The following is a 19,779-nucleotide window of genomic DNA, read 5'->3' as shown; positions in this document are numbered from 1 at the left end:
GAGCTTCTTGTGTTGCAACACAACGACCAATACTGAGTTCCTATGCCATTGCATGGTCTCCTACATGTTAACTAAGTACGTTAGCTCACGTTTAGGCCTCATTCAGCCCCTAAGGTCAATTAAAGACTCAAAATAAAATTTTTATTGAATGTAAAGTAAACAATAAAAACCTGACTATAACATAATAAAAGTGTTTGTATTCAAGCTCCTCAAGTGCAAAATCTAGTTTAATCTGCTACATCGTATTACGACAAATCAACAAATAGTGTCGCCAAATCTTTAATGCAAAGACAATTGTAGCCAACTCAAGGTCATGTGGTGGGTAGTTCTTTTCGTGTGTTTTAAGCTGTTGGAAAGCATATGCAATAACTTTGGCATATTGCATTAGGACACATCCCAAACCACTAAAAAAACATCACTATAAACAACAAATTCTTTTCCGAATTTAGGCTGTGTTAACACTAGTACCTCTGTGAACATACTTTTCAATTAATCAAAACTTTGTTGGCATTTATCAGACCACACAAAACTAAAATCTTTTTGTAATAGTTTCGTCATCGGTAAAGTATTATGATATCTAAAAAGGCTATAGACACGGGCAAGGTAACTTGAGGTTTTGCTTTCGCGAGAGGCAGGCCATTTTAGAACTCTTCTATGAAATAAAGTAGATATGATCTTGCCAAAGCATTATTGATAGTAAGGGTCGGTTCTGGGTAATCCCGACCTTCCGAATCAACATCACTTTATCCTTATTCTTTGTCGTAGTAACTTTGCCACAGCATATTTAGTTGTTTATTTCTTTGTTTACATTCTATTTGAATAATCACTCTCGTTATTGCCATTACATTTCTGCTCTCACTTTTGCCATAGCATTTCCAGTTATTCATTGATTCCATCTATCGCATACATCATCATTCCTTTGAATTATTACTGCATACCTCCCTTAGTTTACCATTGCATCTTGTTCGTCAGTCTTGCCATAACATTAACCAAATTAACTTGACGAATTTTGTGCCTTAATCTGATCCTCATGGGAACAATACTCACTCATTACTTTATTACTGGAATCGACGTGTATAGTTGCACAAAATCGCATATCATTTTACATGTGACAAGTTTTTGGCGTCATTGCCAGAGATCGACAATTCGGTGTAATTTGGTTTGGTTATTTTCATTAATTCTATTAGTTTTATTTAACTTATTTATATTTAATTTCTATAGGTTTGTCACCAGTGCATGCGAAGAGGCATTCCAACTAACAAAGAATATCCTTTTGACCTAGAGATCGATAGAACTTTGCAAATAAGGCGAAAAGAACTGAGAAAAATGGCTAGAAATAGGAATGATCCTAGTTCCAATGATAATCTAAATGGTCCTGCTCTCAACGAAAATCCAAATGGTCGAGATGTTAATCCTCCCATTAGACGTGGGATAGATGACTGGGACAAACCAATTCGATAGCATATTGTTCCAATGTTGGATGATTTGAATCTAGGGATGGTCAGACCAACTATACAAGCTTAGCAGTTTGAGCTAAAATCGATAATGTTTCAAATGTTACAAAGAGTAGAAAAGTTTAGTGGATTACCTATTGAAGGTCCAAGACTAAGTTTAAGACATTTTCTAGAAGCCTATGACTCGTTTAAATAATAGGTTGTTCCTGAAGATGCCTTGAGACTTAAATTGTTTCCATATTCCTTGAGAGATTAAGCAAGAGCATGGTTGAATGCTTTGCCATCGAAAATAGTGGCATCATGGAATGATCTTTGCCAGAGTTTTTTGCTACGTATAATCCACTAACTATGAATGCCAAACTTAGAAATAACATCACATCTTTTAGGAAAATAGAGGATGAAACGCTCTATGAAGCTTGGGTACGATTTAAGGAGTTAATTTGGAAATGTTGAATACATGGATTCCAGCACTGGACTCAAATAGAGATGTTTTATAAGGGGTTGAATACAAATACGAGGATGGTGTTGATGCATCTACCAATTGTACTCTGCTGAATAAAACGTATAATGAAGCATATGAGATTTTGGAAAAGATTTCCAACAATGATTAAAACAATGAAAAATTCTACAGCCAAGAGTTGGGGCGGGTAAGAGAGTTGCTGGTACCATAGAGCTTGATGCAATCACTTCGTTGACAGCCTACGTATCTTCTATAGCTAATCTAATTAAAATAATTAAAAATTCAACTACAGTCCACGAGATGAAATCAGTTAAGTTGTCATGTGTTTATTGTGGTGAAAAATCATGTGTTTGACGAATGCCTATCAAACCCAGCATTAATTTACTACATGAGTAATTCTAACTAGAGTAATAGCCTTTATTCCAACACCTACAATCCAGGGTGGAAGCAGCATCTGAATTTTAGTTGGAGTAATTAAAGTGCGGGGAATTTTAACAATGTTGCAAGACATAATGCCAACAATGTACTGCCTGGTTATGTTTAACCTATACCGAGGAAAAATATTCAACATGGTCAAGCATCATCTTTTACTTCTATTAAAGATTTGTTAAAGGAATATATAGTCAAGAATGATGTTGTAATCCAGAGTCAAGCTGCATCCTTACGAGCTCTTGAGAATCAAGTGGGGAAAATTGCGAATGCTTAAAATTTGAAGCCAGAAGGAGCATTTCCAAGTGATACCGAGAATTTGATAACACAAGGGAATGGGCATTGCAAAGTGATCACTCTTAGAAGTCGGACTTAGTTGAATGATGTTGTTCAAGATGCCACGATAGGAAAGGAGAACTCGAATAACAACCATGTAACGATCCTAGAGCCATCTGAAAAACATATTGCACTTGAAAAGGGTAAGCAGAAGATAGATGTGGCAGAACCAAATCAGGTTGCCAACAAGAATGCCTTGGCAAAACAATATCAGCAACCCGAAGGAATACCACCTCTACCTTTTCTTTAGTGATTCTATAATTTTAAACAAGATGTTCTGTTCAAAAGATTTTTTGAGGTCTTGAAGTAACTCTATATCAACATATTGCTACTAGAAGCTTTGGATAAAATTCCCAATTATAAGATTTTTTGAAAGACATATTGTCAAAAAAGTGCAAATTGGGAGAATTTGAGACTGTTGCTCTCACTGAAGGGTACACAGCAATGTTGATGAATAAGTTACCGCCAAAGTTAAAGGACCCAAGGCATTTCACTATCCCATATTTCATCAGAAATCATATGTTTGTAAGGTGTTAAGTGATTTAGGAGTGAGTATAAATCTAATGCCTCTGTCTATTTTCAAGAAGCTAGGAATTGGGATGGCAAGATCCATAACAATCACGTTGCAACCGGTCGATCGATCCTATGCACATTCGAAAGGTAAAATTGAAGATGTATTGGTAAAGGTAGATAAATTTATCTTTCTTGAGAATTTCCTTATTTTAGAATGTGAAATTGACTAAAATGTGCCAATTATTCTTGGAATACCTCTTCTTGCTACAAGAAAAACTTTAATCGATGTGCAGAAAGGTAGACTAGCCATAAGGATGAATGATCAGCAGATCACATTAAATGTATTTATTTCCTTGCAATGTGCTGATGAGAATGAAGAATGCCAAGTTATTGACTTGATAGAAACAACAGTGGAGTAAGAATTCACAAGATTTTGCCACAATAATTCTGATAGTGATGAAGATTCATTTGAGCAGAGACCCTTGTGCACTTTGCTGTAGCAAAATAGACCTTTCAATTTTGATGAACAATGTTTGGTAGTTCATGTATATCCACATGGTGTTGTTGATGTCAAAGATATGAAAATTGGGGACACATTTAAAGTTAATGGGCAACACTTGAAGCACTACTGGGGTGCTCATATAGGGCGAAACAAACAGTCTATTGATCTTCGAGATGTTTAACTTCAACATCTTGAAAATTCTTTTTGTTTTTATTTTATTTTTTAGTTATTTCATTTCCTTTTTTAATAAACTGCAAGAAGGGACAGGTTCGATGACGTAAAGCCCATTGAGACGAATCCTATCAATAAAGAAAATGTGCCTAAAGCATCGAAGGAAGAACCAGAGAAAATAGAGTATGTCAACATTAAGACTGGCCGTGAGGACGAAGAGGAAGTAAAGGTACAAGTTTGCTACTCGTAAATCAACTCGTCAGACATAATGAAGTTTTTACAATACAGTCCAAGCAGGGAAAGTTTTCTCTTTCTTTCATACATATTGCATTGCATATATTTTTCTATGACATGTCTATATATAGATAGTTTGCATATATCTATTCATGCATTGAGGATAATGCATCCCTCAGGTTTGGGGGTGTATTATGAATTTAGGTTGCATGACGTATCTAATATGTATGTTCATCTAAGTATAGTTAAGTTGTTTGCCAATGCCATGTGATTATTAAGTACTGTTTTTTCTATGGGAAGTTCAATCTTTACTTGTGGTGTTCAATGATGAGCTTATATTCTGCAGTATATCTAGAACATGTGAGAGTGGATGAGGTGAGTTTAGCTTAGGATAGATTGTGTGAAAATTAATTCTTAAAAATGAGATGTCCTATCTTAGTTTTTTTATAGCGAATGTTTTCTAATAAACTTAGATTTTTTGAAGCCAAACTCAACCATTTTGTCACGACATTACTTAAGTAAAAGACAGTAGGCAATCTAATGCTTAGAATTGTCGAGTAAGTCAGCACCACTTTGTTTGCTCCATCGTGCTATTGACTAGAAAGGTAAGTCCGAGTAAGAGTGTGTAATAAATAAATAAATAAATTAGGGGCACTCCACTGTAGCAACAGACTGAGTAGCTAAGGAGGTAGTTGTTTGCTCCATCCATCTTTTTAGTCAAAAGCCTTAGCTTCAAGAGTGATTTATATTTAAATTGTGACTTGATGAGGTACTCAGCAATTCAGTGTATGCTCCATCGTGACTGTCAAGTCAAAAACATTTTTGCGACCTGACTAAATCCTCTAATATGGTTTCCATTAAAAAAGAAAAGAAAAAAAGAGAATAAATATATGAAAATGTGAATAATATATTTTGATATAGGCATAAAGTAAGTGACTTCTATTTAGGTAACGAATGAATTAAGTGAATAAAAAGATATTTGCTATAGGATGAAAGAAAGAATGCATGGGTACTTAGGAAATTTTGTTTTTAGGGAGAAATTTTTGCACTTCCTTTGCTGAACAAACCTTTAAATTCAAATCAATTTTAGGAAAAGAGAATATTTCTGAGAATTGAGGTATAAATTATTTTTTGAATAGCTAGGCAGTACAAGAAGGTTTTTTTTTTCCAAGGCAAAATGGGTGCATTCATGCATTTAGGTGTATTTTGCTTGAAGACAAGAGTTATATTTTAGTTATCATTTTTAATATTGCATTAGGACTTGGACTGTGTTGGAATTAGGTGCTTTTAATCGCTTGTAGTGGAGTTTTTTGGTTGTTGGTGTGGCAGGAACAAGTTTTGGAACAAGGAAATAAAAGAGTGAAGTTTTATCAGGGCAAAGTGCAGAGAGTTTGCCAACATAGATGTTGTGGCAATGCCGGGAAGACAAAGTCAACATTTTTCATGCAACAGCCCCATCAAAGATTTAAACTTGTACCAGATAAATACCCCTAAAATTGGAGAATATAATCACCAGCTGTTAGCCGACCCTAGCCTAACCTATCTATAAAAGTCAATAAAGGGGACCTCACAAATGGCGAACAAAAAAATGTGGGAGAGGTAGGCCATTTTAGAACCGTTCTGTACAGTAAAGTAGATACGATTTTGCCAAGGCATTATTGACAGTAAGTGTCGATTCTAGGTAATCCCAACCTTTCGAATCAACATCACTCTATCCTTATTCTTTGTCATAATAACTTTGCCACAACATATTTAGTTGTTTATTTATTTCTTTACATTTTATTCGAATAATCACTCTCGTTATTGCCATTACATTTTTGCTCTCACTTTTGCGATAGCATTTCCAATTATTCATCAATTCCATCTATCGCATACATCATCATTCCTTTGAATTATCACTGCATACATACCTTAGTTTACCGTTGCATCTTATTTGTCAGTTATGTCAAAACATTAGCCATATTACAATAACTACACCAATTTTTTCCCTCAATTTGATACTCATGGGAATGATACTCACTCATCACTTTATTACTTGAACCAACATGTATACTTGCACAAAATCGCACATCATTTTACACGTGATAGGCGACCTAGAGGCGAAGCCTCAGGGTCATAATCGAATTTGTATTTAAGTATGGTTAAAATATAACTTTCAAGACTAAGTAAATATTTCTCTATAGTAAAGATACCTCTATAAACATTTTGTATCTTAAATTAATAGTATAAAATTGATCTGTCATACTTTGGTGTAGCACATTAAACTAGTTTTCGCATTTGAGGAGCTTGAATACAAGCATTTTATTATGTTTTAGTTGAGTTTTTTCAATTTCATTTACATTCAATAAAAAGTGTAATTTGAGTCTTTTACTAACCTTAGAGGCTGAATAAGGCCTAAGGGTGAGCTAATATACTTTGTGAGTTTGCAGAAGACCATCAAAGGTCGTACTAACTTAATATTGATCGCGGTGTTACAACATGGGGAGTTTGATGTTGCAACATAGCAAGCAGAGAAAAAGAATCCCAAGATAGCCTTCAGTGTCACGACACAACCAAAGGATGTCGGGACACACCCCGAAAACTACCCTAAGTACGAGCATACTACCTTCGATGTCATGACACTGGCAGAAGCGTGTCGTGACATAGGTCCTGTACAATAAATACTTATGAGCCAGGGTTGTTTTCGTCTGCACAATCAAAATTTAAATACGAGAGCATCAACTGACCTAGGGTTGAGGACAGCGGAAACCCTGAATCTATGAATAGGCTCATTTAACACTTGTGATGGATAACTTTTGATACTGTGTAATTTTCTTTGTAATTTCAGTTATTAGTTTTTCTTTTTTCTTAGGCTTTAGGTTATTTTCAGTTTTTCTATTTACATTTTTTAGAAGATCTGATTTGTGGAACTTGATCAACTCTTTGTGGATTTTGTGCTTTAATTAATACAATTCTGGATTCTATTAAACCTTTGTCTCTTAACTTGTTATTAATGTTTATATTTCATATCTAGTTTACTATGTTTATGAGATTCATGAGGAACTAATCCTTTTATGGGGGATTAGTGAGTGAAGGTATGATTAACTTATTATTGTGCAGGGTTTCCTTAGTAAATCAGCTTTTTGGGAAAGGACGAACTTAAACCCTAAACTTGATGACCCTAAGAATTCAACAAGGTGGGAATTAACCCAAAAATGGTATGGCCTCTCGGTGGAATTCAACAAGGTGGGAATCAACTTGGAGATCGAGAGATAAGTAGTTCTTGTCAACTCGATAATCTAGTGGAAGATCGAGAGATCCTGCTAGGGTAATGACTAGTTGATTGAACAAAGAACCCGAAGTGACAGTTAGTTATGATTACTGAAGTGAACTAATTACCCATGATTAGATCTGATTCAGTTTCTATATCAAATTTCCCAAAGTCTTTTCTTTTAGATTACTTTATTCTTTATTTATAAAAATACCAAAAAAATCATTCTTTAGGTTTATTCGTAATATAATTTATTTAAAGAACTAATTAGTTTTATTTGTGCTTAGGTTAGGATTAATTTTCTGGTCACCTCCCTTGGGCACGATCCTCGGAGTACTGACCTACTTCGTTGTAACTATATTACAACCTGGCCTGTATACTTGCAGACACTTCCTATAAATATATTTTGTGCAAAACTCTTACTTTGGACGTTGGTACGTCGAGAGGCAATCAAGTTGTTAGCGTCGTTACCGGGGAGGTAATGCCACTAGATCGATTTTTAATTGTTGCATCCAAATAGAATAATTTGGAAATTTTTAAATAAAAGATACAATTTTTGGTTTTGCTAACATCTTTTAATCCTTTTATTTTTGGTTTAGTGTATGACTCATAGTAGGGGAACAACTATAGAGCTAGCCAGCGATCTAGAAAATACTTCATAGGAATCATTTATAATAACAGCAACAGCAAATGCAGAACCAATCGTTTGTTGCAGGCAATTTACCACCGCAAGACAACCCATTGTTTGACAAAATTAACAATAATAACTCAGAAGATCTATCACCACCACCACAACTACCCACAAATATACATATGGCGCGCAACGAAAGAACCCTAAGGGATTACGTGCTACAAAGTCTGGAGATGGGTCAAGGAAGTATGACAAGGTCGGCTATCATGGCTAATAATTTTTAGATCAAACAAACAATAATATAGATGATCCATCACAATTTGCAATTCAGAGGCACAATGATGAAGGGCCCAAATCAGCATTTAAAACAGTTTCTTAAACTTTGTGATACTTTTAAATATAATGGGGTCACCGATGACACTATTCGTCTTCGGTTGTTCCCCTTCTCCTTAATAGATAACACTTTCTCTTGGTTAGATTCGCAAGCACCAGGATCTATCATGACATGGGATGAACTTGTTGGAAAATTCTTACAAAAGTTCTTCCCTATTAGCAAAATAGTCCAATTAAGGAAGGAGATTGAAACTTTTAAACAATTAGAAGGAGAAAGCTTTCACGAAGCTTGAGAGTATTTTAAAATGCTAATTCAGTGATGCCACACCATAGATTACCTGATTGGCTAAGACTGCAAATATTCTATAATGGGTTGGGAAGCTGTAGGGGGAGCCTTAATGAATAGGACTTACAATTATGTATATTAATTAATAGAGAGTATGGCAATGAATTCCTACCAGTGCCAATCAAACATTACACATATGACTAGAAGCCACCCACAATGGAAGTTGTCCAAGAGGATGATAGATATCAACAAATTGTAGATAGACTCAACTGTATAGAGTCTTCAACCAGTGCGCCACTTATGTATAGAGGAGACAAACCTTTCTTCCATTATATCAATAATCCTATTGAGGATGTGAACTATGTCGGGAATAGGGGTGGAAAACCTTATTCAAATACTTACAATCCTGGATGGAGAGATCACCTAAACCCGAGATAGGGCAGAAATCAGGGAGGAGGTAATCATTCTAACCAACTTAAAAATGCTAATTATCAACCTCCTTCTTTGTAGAAGCATTAAGAAAGGGCCAACCCGAATGACCATACTGTATGTGGTCAACGTCTAGATCGAATTGAGGGCGAAATGTACTCAATGAGGACAAAAATGAAATAGGTTCAATTTAAGTGCACCAATTCTGTGAAAACCTTGACTAGACTAGAAGGTCAGATGAGCCAACTGATGAATATGATGGGAGAAATTAAAAGACAAAATGGCACTGATATTCCTAGCAATGCTGAAGATAATCCTTGAAGGGAACGGAAGGAGTATGTGAAAGCAATTGCACTCTGTTTAGGCAAAGTACTGAGTAGCTTAGAAACCCTGAAACAAGAGGGAACCAAAGAGAATGTCGAAAAAGCTTCGAGAGGACTACCAAGAAGCTGAAGAACTAGAATCAGAGGAGATAGCCAAGCTGACAACTGAGCTAGAAGATGAACCAGTTAAAGAACCCTACTGCAAAAGTATCATTCCCTTCACGATTAGAGGAAAAACAAAGGCAGGATGAAGATGAATTTGTAAGTTTTCTAGATTTATTCAAAATGTTAAATGCTAACTAGCCTTTAATTGATTTAATTGACAAAGTCCTTAAGTACGCAAAATACCTAAAAGAAATCATGCCTAGGTGTAGGAAAATTAAAATAAAAGAGCAAGTTAGAATACGCACTTCATGTAGTGCGATTATTTCAAAAATCATCCCCAAAAAACTAAAAGACTTGGGTAGTTTTGCAATACCTATAAAGATAGGGGACATCCATTTTAGCAAGGCTCTATATGATTTAGGAGCCAGCATTAATTTAATGCCCTTATCTATTCATGAAAAACTCGGGTTAGAGGATCTCAAAAATACACAGATCACACTATAATTAGCCGATAGGTCTTTAGTACAACCTAAGGAAGTACTTGAAGATTTATTATTTAAAGTGAGGAGCTTTATTATCCTTGTACACTTTGTAATATTAGATTTTAAAGAGGACGGTGAAACAACCATTATATTGGGTAGAACCTTTCTAGCTACATCAAGGCCCACCTTGACCTAGACAAAAATGAATTAACCATGAAGATCAATGGTGAAACATAAAATTTTAAATGTGGTAACCAACAAGCAAGGTGGACAAGGAAAAGTTAAGAAAGCATTGTTATGAAATATCTATCCAAAAGTCTAACTATCCTGAACCGGGGAAAGTGTTCTTCGTGATTAGTGTAGTTTGGAATAATAAGTTTTGAGAACGGAATAAGAGAAAGAAGGTGGAGTGGCATGATGGACGCTAGACGAATATTGATAGAACCAAATAAGTGTCCATGTATATACTATCTAAGATGATGGATGAATCCGATAGCAAAACTTGAACTTTTTAAATTAAATTTTAACCATATGTATTTTATTGTATATTTAACTAATTGATTAGTTTAGATTTTATTAAATTTTTGTTTAAACATAAACCAAAACACTTTGAAAATTGGAAATTTAGGCTAAAACAAAGTCAGTGTCGCAACACAACATCCCCGTGTCGCAACACCGAGTCCAGAGGTGATAAAATCAAGAAAGTCATCTTGATGTCATGACATAGCATCTTTGTGTCGCGAAACAGAAGACAGTCTACCCAAGATTCCAAAATTTCAGAGTGTGTCGCTATTGAGCAATTAGGATGCATTTTTTTATTTAATAAACACTTTGTTTATAATTAGTAAGCATGTTCATTTTAGTGAATTTTGTTTTGCCACGTAACTGACAAGGACTGTTTCGACTATGATAAGTACAAATTTTACTTGTGATGTTCGATGATGGGTTTAAATTCTTCAATAAATCTAGAAAATGTGACAATGGATTAGGTAAATTTAGCTTAGGTGAGGTTGCTTGGAAATTACCTCTTAAAAATGAGATGTACTGAATTTAGTTATATTTGGACTATAGCGAACTTCTTTTAATAAACTTAGAGATGCATGTAGCTAAACTCAAAAAAATTACCAAATCAATATGTAAAGAGATAACAATGGATACTCCAATACTTAGAATTGCCAAGTAAGTCAGCAACACTTTATTTGCTCTATCGTGTTGTTCGCTAGAAAAGCAAGTTTAAGCAAGAGTGTGTAATAAAGTAAAGAAAATTGGGGGCATTCCACTGTAACAATAGGTTGAGTAACTAGGGAGGAATTTGTTTGCTCCATCCATCTTCTAAGTTAAAAGCTTTAGCTTCATGAGTGATTTTTATGAAAATTTTAACATGGTTGAGTACTCGGTAATTTAGTGTATGCTCCATTTTGATTATTGAGTCAAAGAATTCTGTGACATGATTAAACACCTATTTCAAAAAAGTTTTTAAAAAATATAAAATATGAGAAAATATCATTACAAAGGACCTTGAGTTTAGTTAAAAGATGAACTCAGTAAATAAGGAGATACTTGCTATAGTGAAAGTTGCACGAGTACTTAGGGTAATATTTTCTGTACTACCTTTGTTGAACAAGCTTATGAAACTTGATCAAATTTTTAGACATGGAAGATTGTTGACAACTGTAATATAATATGCTCTTTTGATGGTCTAACAGTACAAAGGTGATTATGTTGTTGTGGCAATTAGTACATTCATGCATTCATGCGTATCTCGTTTGAGGACAAGAAATAACTTAGGTTTGGGGGTGTGATAACCCTTAAAGAGAGTTATATGTCTTGCCTTTAGACTTGGTTAATTATCTGTATTCAGGTGAATTTAGTTGCATTTTAGGATATTATATTATTACTTTTTAGGGAATTACATTCAGAAGCTTGGACTGTGCTTAAATTTTATTATATGCTCTTTAAATTGCTTGCGGGAAGGATTTTTTTTGTTGATTGAGTGGTAGGTGTAGAATGAGGAAAAATGAGTAAAGGATTGAAGATTTGTTGTGGAAAAAGGATGGAGAGGTTGTCAACATGGATGCTGTGGAAATGTTAGGAAAATACCCAGTTAGCACTTAACCATTATCAACCTTGCTGTACGTGTACAAGAAAAATTAGCCTAAGAAAGAGGGAAAAAGATCATGGGATGATGAGCCTACTCTAAAGGAAGAGATATAGAACCTAAAAACAAAAACTGAAAACATGGAGAATTGGAAAACAATTAATGGACAATTGGGAAAAAAAGATCCTTGGACGGGAGTAAAGGATAATTATTGAGAACAAGGCAGATACGAAAGGAAGAAGAAGAAGGCAATCCCTCTTAGCCAGCAGTAGACACTGCGACGCCGGAGTTGTGGACTGGATAAGCGAAAGCTATCTTCCTAAAGTTATTTCTTTACTTTGTTATTTCTATTTCGTAAAATGGATTGATCAAAATGATATTGAATGTTATTTACCAACCTATGAGTTAATCTCATAGGGTTAGGATTACTTGATGAAACCTTTATTTCCATTAGTGGCTAAAGCCTAGATTAGTTTTAATTTACTATTTCATTCAATGGAATTATTGAATTGCATGTGTGTAGTCTTTAGACATAAATGAATGTCCAGCATGTTTAAAAAATTAATCTAATTCTGAAAAGGTTAGGTTAGGTATATCAAAATTGAATGATATGAGTTAGTGTTTAAACAAGTACTCATAGCGGACTCTAGACATAAAGCAGTGTCTCATATGGAAGGAAGTAGAAACAGTCGTGGGAACCATACTCAAGGTCTATAGACTTATAGTTCTCTATGTGAGGTAACTTAAAGTCCAGCTCTCGAACGAAGCAGACCATAGTAGAACTATTCCGAGCAGTAGAATTAAATAGAACTTGATAAGGCATTATTGGTTAATGAGGGAAGGTTCTTAGTAATCCCAACCTTATAAATCAACATCATAGATCCTTTATCCTTTGCCGTAGCATCTTTGTTTTCACATCCTTAATTGTTTACTTGTTTGTTTTGCACATTTTATACAACATTATTCTCCTAATTTCCACTACATTATTATTACTGCTATTGCCTTAGCATTAGTTTCACTTTACTATCATAACTTAACCATTTTATACCTATTCGATCCCTATAGAGACGATCTCACTTGTTACTTTATTACTTGATCCGATGATTATGGGATCAAATAGGTATAAAATGCTTAATTTTAAATGTGACCCCCGTTTTCATATATTTGACATCAACAACTCAATGAGGGTATACTTGAGCTACTTCGAAGGGACCTGACCAACGAGATTTTAGTTTGCCTGGGAACAATTTGATCCTAGAGTTGAACAATAACACCTGTTGTCTTGGTTCAAATTGCCTTTGGCATAATATTTTTATCATGCCAGTGCTTGGTCTTCTCCTTGTACAATTTAGCATTATCATATACTTGTGCCCGAAATTCCTCCATTTCATTCAGTTCTAACAACCTTTTATGGCCAGTAGCCACCCAATCCATGTTTAGTTTTTTAATGGCCCAAAAAGCTTTGTGCTATAGCTCAACAGGCAGGTGACATGGCTTCCCATAAACTAGCTTAAATGGTGACATCCCCAATGGTGTTTTGAATGTCGTACGATAAGCCCACAAGGCTTCGTCTAGCCTAGAGGACCAATACTTTCAAATTAGGTTCACAAATTTTTCTAGAATCTATTTAATTTCTCAATTAGAGAGCTCTGCTTGTCCATTTGTTTGGGGATGATATGTTGTGGCACTCATATGCTTCACCTCATACCATTGCAAAGCATTGGCAATTGATTTGCAATCAAAATGAGAACCTTCATCACTGATAATGGCTCAAGGCGTCCCAAATCTTGTGAAAATGTTCTTGTGTAGAAACTTTAGCACTGACTTGGCATCATTTGTAGCTAGGGATATCACCTCGACCCACTTAAAGACATTGTCCACTACCACAAGTATGTAGATATTGTCAAATGATGGTGGAAATGGACCCATAAAGTCGATTCCCCAAACATCAAACAAATTAATCTCCAAAATATTTTACAATGGCATTTCGTGTCTCTTAGATAAATTGCATGTCCTCTGTGAAAATGTTCTTGTGTAGAAACTTTAGCACTGACTTGGAATCATTTGTAGCTAGGGATATCACCTCGACCCACTTAAAGACATTGTCCACTACCACAAGTATGTAGATATTGTCAAATGATGGTGGAAATGGACCCAAAAAGTCAATTCCCCAAACATCAAACAAATCAATCTCCAAAATATTTTACAATGGCATTTCGTGTCTCTTAGATAAATTGCATGTTCTCTGACAATGATCACATGACTTATAAAATTCCTGGGCATCCTTGAATGGACTTGGCCAATAGAAACCAAATTGGAGTACCTTAGCAACAGTTTTCATTCCTCTAAAGTGTCTTCAATAAGGTGCTGAGTGACAACGTTGCAGGATGCTATGTACTTTGTCATCAAGGACACATTTTCTAATTATATGATCAACACAATGCTTGAATAATAAGGGTTCATCCCAATAGTAATGTCTGGAATCATGAAGGAACTTCCGTGTTCTTTGGCTATTGAGATCAAGTGGTAGCAACCCATTTACTAAGTAGTTCACTATATCAGCATACCAAGGTAATGTCGTTGCAACCAACAGTTGCTCGTTTAGGATATCTTACTTAATAAGTTGAACATTGCCATCTTCATTCCCAACTTCTAACCTTGAAAGGTGATTAGCCACTTGATTTTTAGTCCCATTTCTATATTGAATTTCTAAATCAAACTCCTACAGCAGAAGTATCCACTGAATTAAGCTTGGCTTGGCATCTTTCTTGGTCACTAAATATTTAATAGCAGAATGGTCTGTGTAGACTGTAACCTTGGTACCAAGTAAATAAGATCAAAATTTATCACATGCGAAAACCACAGGCAATAACTCTTTTTCAGTTGTTGTGTAGTTTAGCTACGCATCTGTCAGGGTCCTACTTGCATAATAAATTACACGAAATAACTTGTCTTTGCTTTCTCCCAACACTGCTCCCACAGCATAATCGCTTACGTCACATATGAGTTCAAAAGGAAATGTCCATTATTGAAGTCATCCATGAATTATCCCTAAAGATAGAGAAATTTTCCATGAAGACTTTAAGAAAATTCTTCAGCATGTCAGAGAATATTGCCATCATGCAATGCTGAAATATTGTTGAGGCATTACAAAACCCGAATGGCATTCGTCCAAATGCAAAAGTATCATATGGACAAGTAAAAGTTATCTTCTCTTGGTTGTTGGAAGCTATAGCAATCTAATTATATCTTGAATAACCATCCAAAAAATAGTAGAAAGCTTTCCCAACTAATCTATCCAACATTTGGTCAATAAATGGTAAGGGAAAATGGTCCTTCCGAGTTGCCTTATTGAGATTGCAATAATCCTTACATACTCTCCAGCTAGTGACAGTGGGAGTTGGAATAAGCTCGTTGTTGTCATTGTTGATTACTATGACACCTCCTTTCTTAGGCACACATTGTACAGGACTCACCCATAAGCTGTCAGAGATCGGATAAATAATACCAACATTGAGCCACTTGATAACCTCTTTCTTAACAATTTCCTTCATAGTTGGATTCAACCTCCTTTACTGTTTAATAGAATTGCTATGGTAACCCTCTAGTAAAATTTTATGCAGACAGATAGTAAGGCTAATTCCCTTAATGTCGGCAATTGTCCATCCTAATGCCTTCTTAGATTGTCAGAGTACTTCCAACAATCTCACCTCTTGAGTTGTTGTCAATTCCGCAGAAATAACTACTGGAAAAGTGATGTTTTCTCCCAAATAAGCATATTTTAAGTACTTCGGCAAAGGCTTCAACTCTAGTGTGGGGGGTTCCTCTATAGATGGTTTAGGAAGACTAAAAGTATGAATTGATATCCAAGGATTCAAATTTTTTCCCTAGTCCATTCATAATTTGCTTTACCTCTATGCGTTCACTGAATCCTTTGAGAGTCTCTAGTTCATTGAGCTCAAATGAATCTGTATCAGTATCACAGTTACTGTGGCAAAATCTTATGAGCTCTTCCTCCACTACTGCTCCTATCAAGTCAATGGCATGGCATTCTTCATTCTCATCAACACATTTCAATGCATTAAATACATTGAATATGATCTATTGATCATTCATCCTCATGGTTAGTTCACCTTTTTGCACATCAATTATAGTTCTACCTATAACAAGAAAAGGTCTTCCAATAATAATTGGCACATCTCTGTCAGCTTCACATTCTAAAATAATGAAATCGACTAGAAAAATAAACTTTTCTACTCTTACCAGCAAGTCTTCAATTTTACCTTCTAGATGTGCGTAGGAACGATCAGCTAATTACAGCATGACTGTAATAGGCCTTGCTTTTCCAATTCCTAACCTCCTGAATATAGACATGGGCATTAAATTGATACTTGCTCCTAAATCACACAATGCTTTTCCAACATACTGATTTCTAATTGAGCAAGGTATAGTAAAACTCTCTGGGTCCTTCTACTTTGAGGGTAATTTATTTGTTAACATCGTTGTGCACCCTTTAGTGAGAGCAACAATCTCAAATTCTTCCAATCTGTGCTTCTTTGCCAATATATCTTTCATGAATTTCATATAATTACGCATCTGCTCCAAAGCTTCCACCAGCGGTATATTGATGTGGAATTGTTTAAGGACATATAGAAATCTTTTGAACTAAACCTCTTGTTTACAATTGTGGAATCGTTACGGAAATGGTGGAGGTGGTCGTCCTTCAAGTTACTACTTTTATTTTGCTGTAGCATTTTCATCAACAAGATGATCTGATTTTTCTGCAATAGTATTTTGTTTGGCCTTTCTAGTTGCAGTGTTCTTTTCAGATGTTTCTAAATCTTTCCATGGTTGCAATCAAAATTTCCCTCTTTTGCAATAGAACCTTTAACAATTTCATTCAGCTGAGTCCCACTTCTGAGAGTGGTTGCTTTACAATGCTCCTTCCCTTTTGATCTCGAATTATCAGTATCACTTGGTAAAGCTTCTTGAGGTCTCGAATTTAAAGCATTTGCTATCCGCCCCACTTGATTCTCAAGAGCTCGAAGGGATGTATCTTAACTCTGAATTATGGCATCATTCTTTTGCCATATATCTTTCAACAAAGCTTTAATAGATGATGATCATGGTGCACTGATGGCATTCTACCTTGCAGCATTGTTAAAATTCCCTGCACCTTGATTATTCCAACTAAAGTTTGGATGTCACTTCCACCCTGGATTGTAGGTGTTGGAATAGGGGTTATTATTCCAATTGAAATTACCCATGTATCACACAAATGCTGGGTTCGATGGGCATTCATCAAACACATGGTCTTTGCCATAATAAACACACGATAGCTTGACTAATTTCATCTCTTGAACTGCAGGTGGCCTCTTCATTGTTTTTTCATATTAGTTAAAGATGATACTTGGGTAGTCAATGAAGTGATTGCATCAAGTTCCACGGTGCTAGCAGTTTTCTTACCAGTCGCAACTCGCGTGGTAGGATATTGATAATTATTGTTGGCAATCCATTCCAAAATCTCATACGCTTCATTATAATATTTATCCAACAAAGTAATATTGGTAGAAGCATCAACTACCATCCTTGTATGTGCATTCAACCTATTATAAAATATCTCCATTTGAGTCCAGTGTTGAAACCCATTCATCGGACATTTCTGTAGTAATTCTTTAAATCTTTCCCAAACTTCGTACAATGTTTTATTCTAATTTCCAAAAAGAAATGATGTCATTTATAAGCTTAGAATTCATATTTGGTGAATTATACCGTAACAAAAACCTTTGGAAAAGATCATTCCATGATGCCACTGTCCCTGATGGCAAAGCATTAAGCCACGCTCTTGCTCGATCTTTCAAGGAATATAGGAACAATTTAAGCTGCAAAGAGTCTTCAGGAACACCCTATTTATCGAAATAAGTCACAGACCTCCAATAAAAGTCTTAATTGTAATCTTGGATCCTCAATTGGCGACCTATTGAATTGTCCAACAGTTTGCAGCATCTAAAAGATTACTAGATTCAATTCAAATTGTTGAGCTTGTATGTGTGGTCTGACTATCCCTGGATTCAGGTCATCCAAAATTGGCACAACATGCTCCCGAATTGGCCTATCTCGATCATCTATCACACGATGAATAAGAAGATCAACATCCTGACCATTTGGATTTAATGAATCATTCAGACTAGGATCATTCTCGTCCTTTGCCATGTTACATACTTCTTTTCTCCTTTTTCACAATGTTCTTTCGATGTCTAGGTCAAAAGGATATTCTTTGTTAGCAGAAATGCTTCTATAGATGCACTAATAACAACCTTATAGAAATTAAATACAACTAAGTTAACTAAAACTAGTGGAATTAGTAAAATAACAAAACCAAATTTCACCAAATTTTCAATCTCCGGAATTGACGCTAAAAACTTGTCACGTGTGAATATGATATGCAAATTGTGCAAGTATACACGTCGGATCAAATAATAATGTGATAAGTGAGATCGTCTCCACAGGGACTGAATAGGTATAAAATGGTTAAGTTATTATAGTAAAGTGAGATTAATGCTAAGGTAAAAAGTAGTAATAATAATGCAGTGACATTTAGGAGAATAATGTTGTATAAAATGTGCAAAAAAAACAAGTAAACAATTAAAGATGTGAAAACAAAGATGCTATGACAAATGATAAAGGATCTATTATGTTGATTTGTAAGGTTGGGATTACTAAGAACCTACCCTCATTAACCAATAATTCCTCAACAAGTTCAATCTTATTCTACTGCTCAGAATAGTTCTATTGTGGTCTGCTTCGTTCGAGAGTTGGACCTTAATTTACCTCACCTAGAGCACTATATGTCTATAGGCCTTGAAAATAGTTTCGTATGAGACATTACTCTACGTCTAGAGTCCACTATGACTATTTTTTTAAACACTCACTCATATCATTGAATTTTGATCTACGTAAGCTAACCTTTTTAGAATTAGATTAATTCTGTAAACATGCTCCACATTCATCTATGTCTAGAGACTACATGCATGCAATTCAATAATACCATTGAATGAAACATTAAATTAAAATTAATCTAGGCTTTAGCCATTAATGGATATAAAGGTTTCATCAAGTAATCTCAACCCTATGAGATTAACTCATGGGCTAGTAAATAACATCCCGATTCAAAATAGCATTCAACATCATTTTCATCAATTCAGTTTACGAAACAACAAATAAGAAGGTAAAAAAAGAACTTTAGGAACATAGCTTTCACCTATCTAGCCCACAGCTCTGCCGTCGCAGTGTCTACTGCTGACTAAGATGGATTGTCTTCTTCTTCTTCCTTTCGTCCCTGCCTTGTTCTTAAACGCTATCCTCTACTCCCGTCCACTTAACTTTTTTTCCCAATTGTCCTCCAATTGTTTCCCAATTCTCCATGTTTTCAGTTTTTCTTTTTAGGTTTTATATCTCTTCCTTTAAAGTAGGCCCATCATCCCATGATCCCATGATCTTTTTCCCTCTTTTTCAGGCTTATTTTGCTGGTATATGTATAACAGAGCTGATAACGGTTAAGTGCTGATTGGGTATATTCGTGGCATTACCACAGCATCCATGTTGGCAACCTCTCCAACCTTTTGCCATGATAAACCTTCAATCCTTTACTCATTTTTCCTCATTCTAAACCTACAACTTAAACAACAAACAAATCCTTCCTGCAAACAATTAAAAGTAACATATAATAAAATTTAAGCACAG

At 35.2% G+C, this 19,779-nt stretch overlaps 1 non-coding gene across 1 annotated transcript; it reads right to left on the bottom strand.

The window, feature by feature from the left end:
- Positions 1 to 1,811: 1,811 nt before the first annotated feature.
- Positions 1,812 to 1,918, bottom strand: LOC128032965 (small nucleolar RNA R71). Its single transcript, XR_008189308.1, has one exon. It is a non-coding gene; the product is annotated as a small nucleolar RNA R71 (small nucleolar RNA).
- Between the last annotated feature and the right edge of the window lie 17,861 nt (positions 1,919 to 19,779).

The sequence above is a fragment of the Gossypium raimondii genome, chromosome 1 (genome assembly GCF_025698545.1).
Source record: "Gossypium raimondii isolate GPD5lz chromosome 1, ASM2569854v1, whole genome shotgun sequence".
NCBI lineage: Eukaryota > Viridiplantae > Streptophyta > Magnoliopsida > Malvales > Malvaceae > Gossypium > Gossypium raimondii.
Note: the sequence above shows the minus strand (reverse complement) of the source record. Positions and strands in the feature narration are given on the sequence as shown.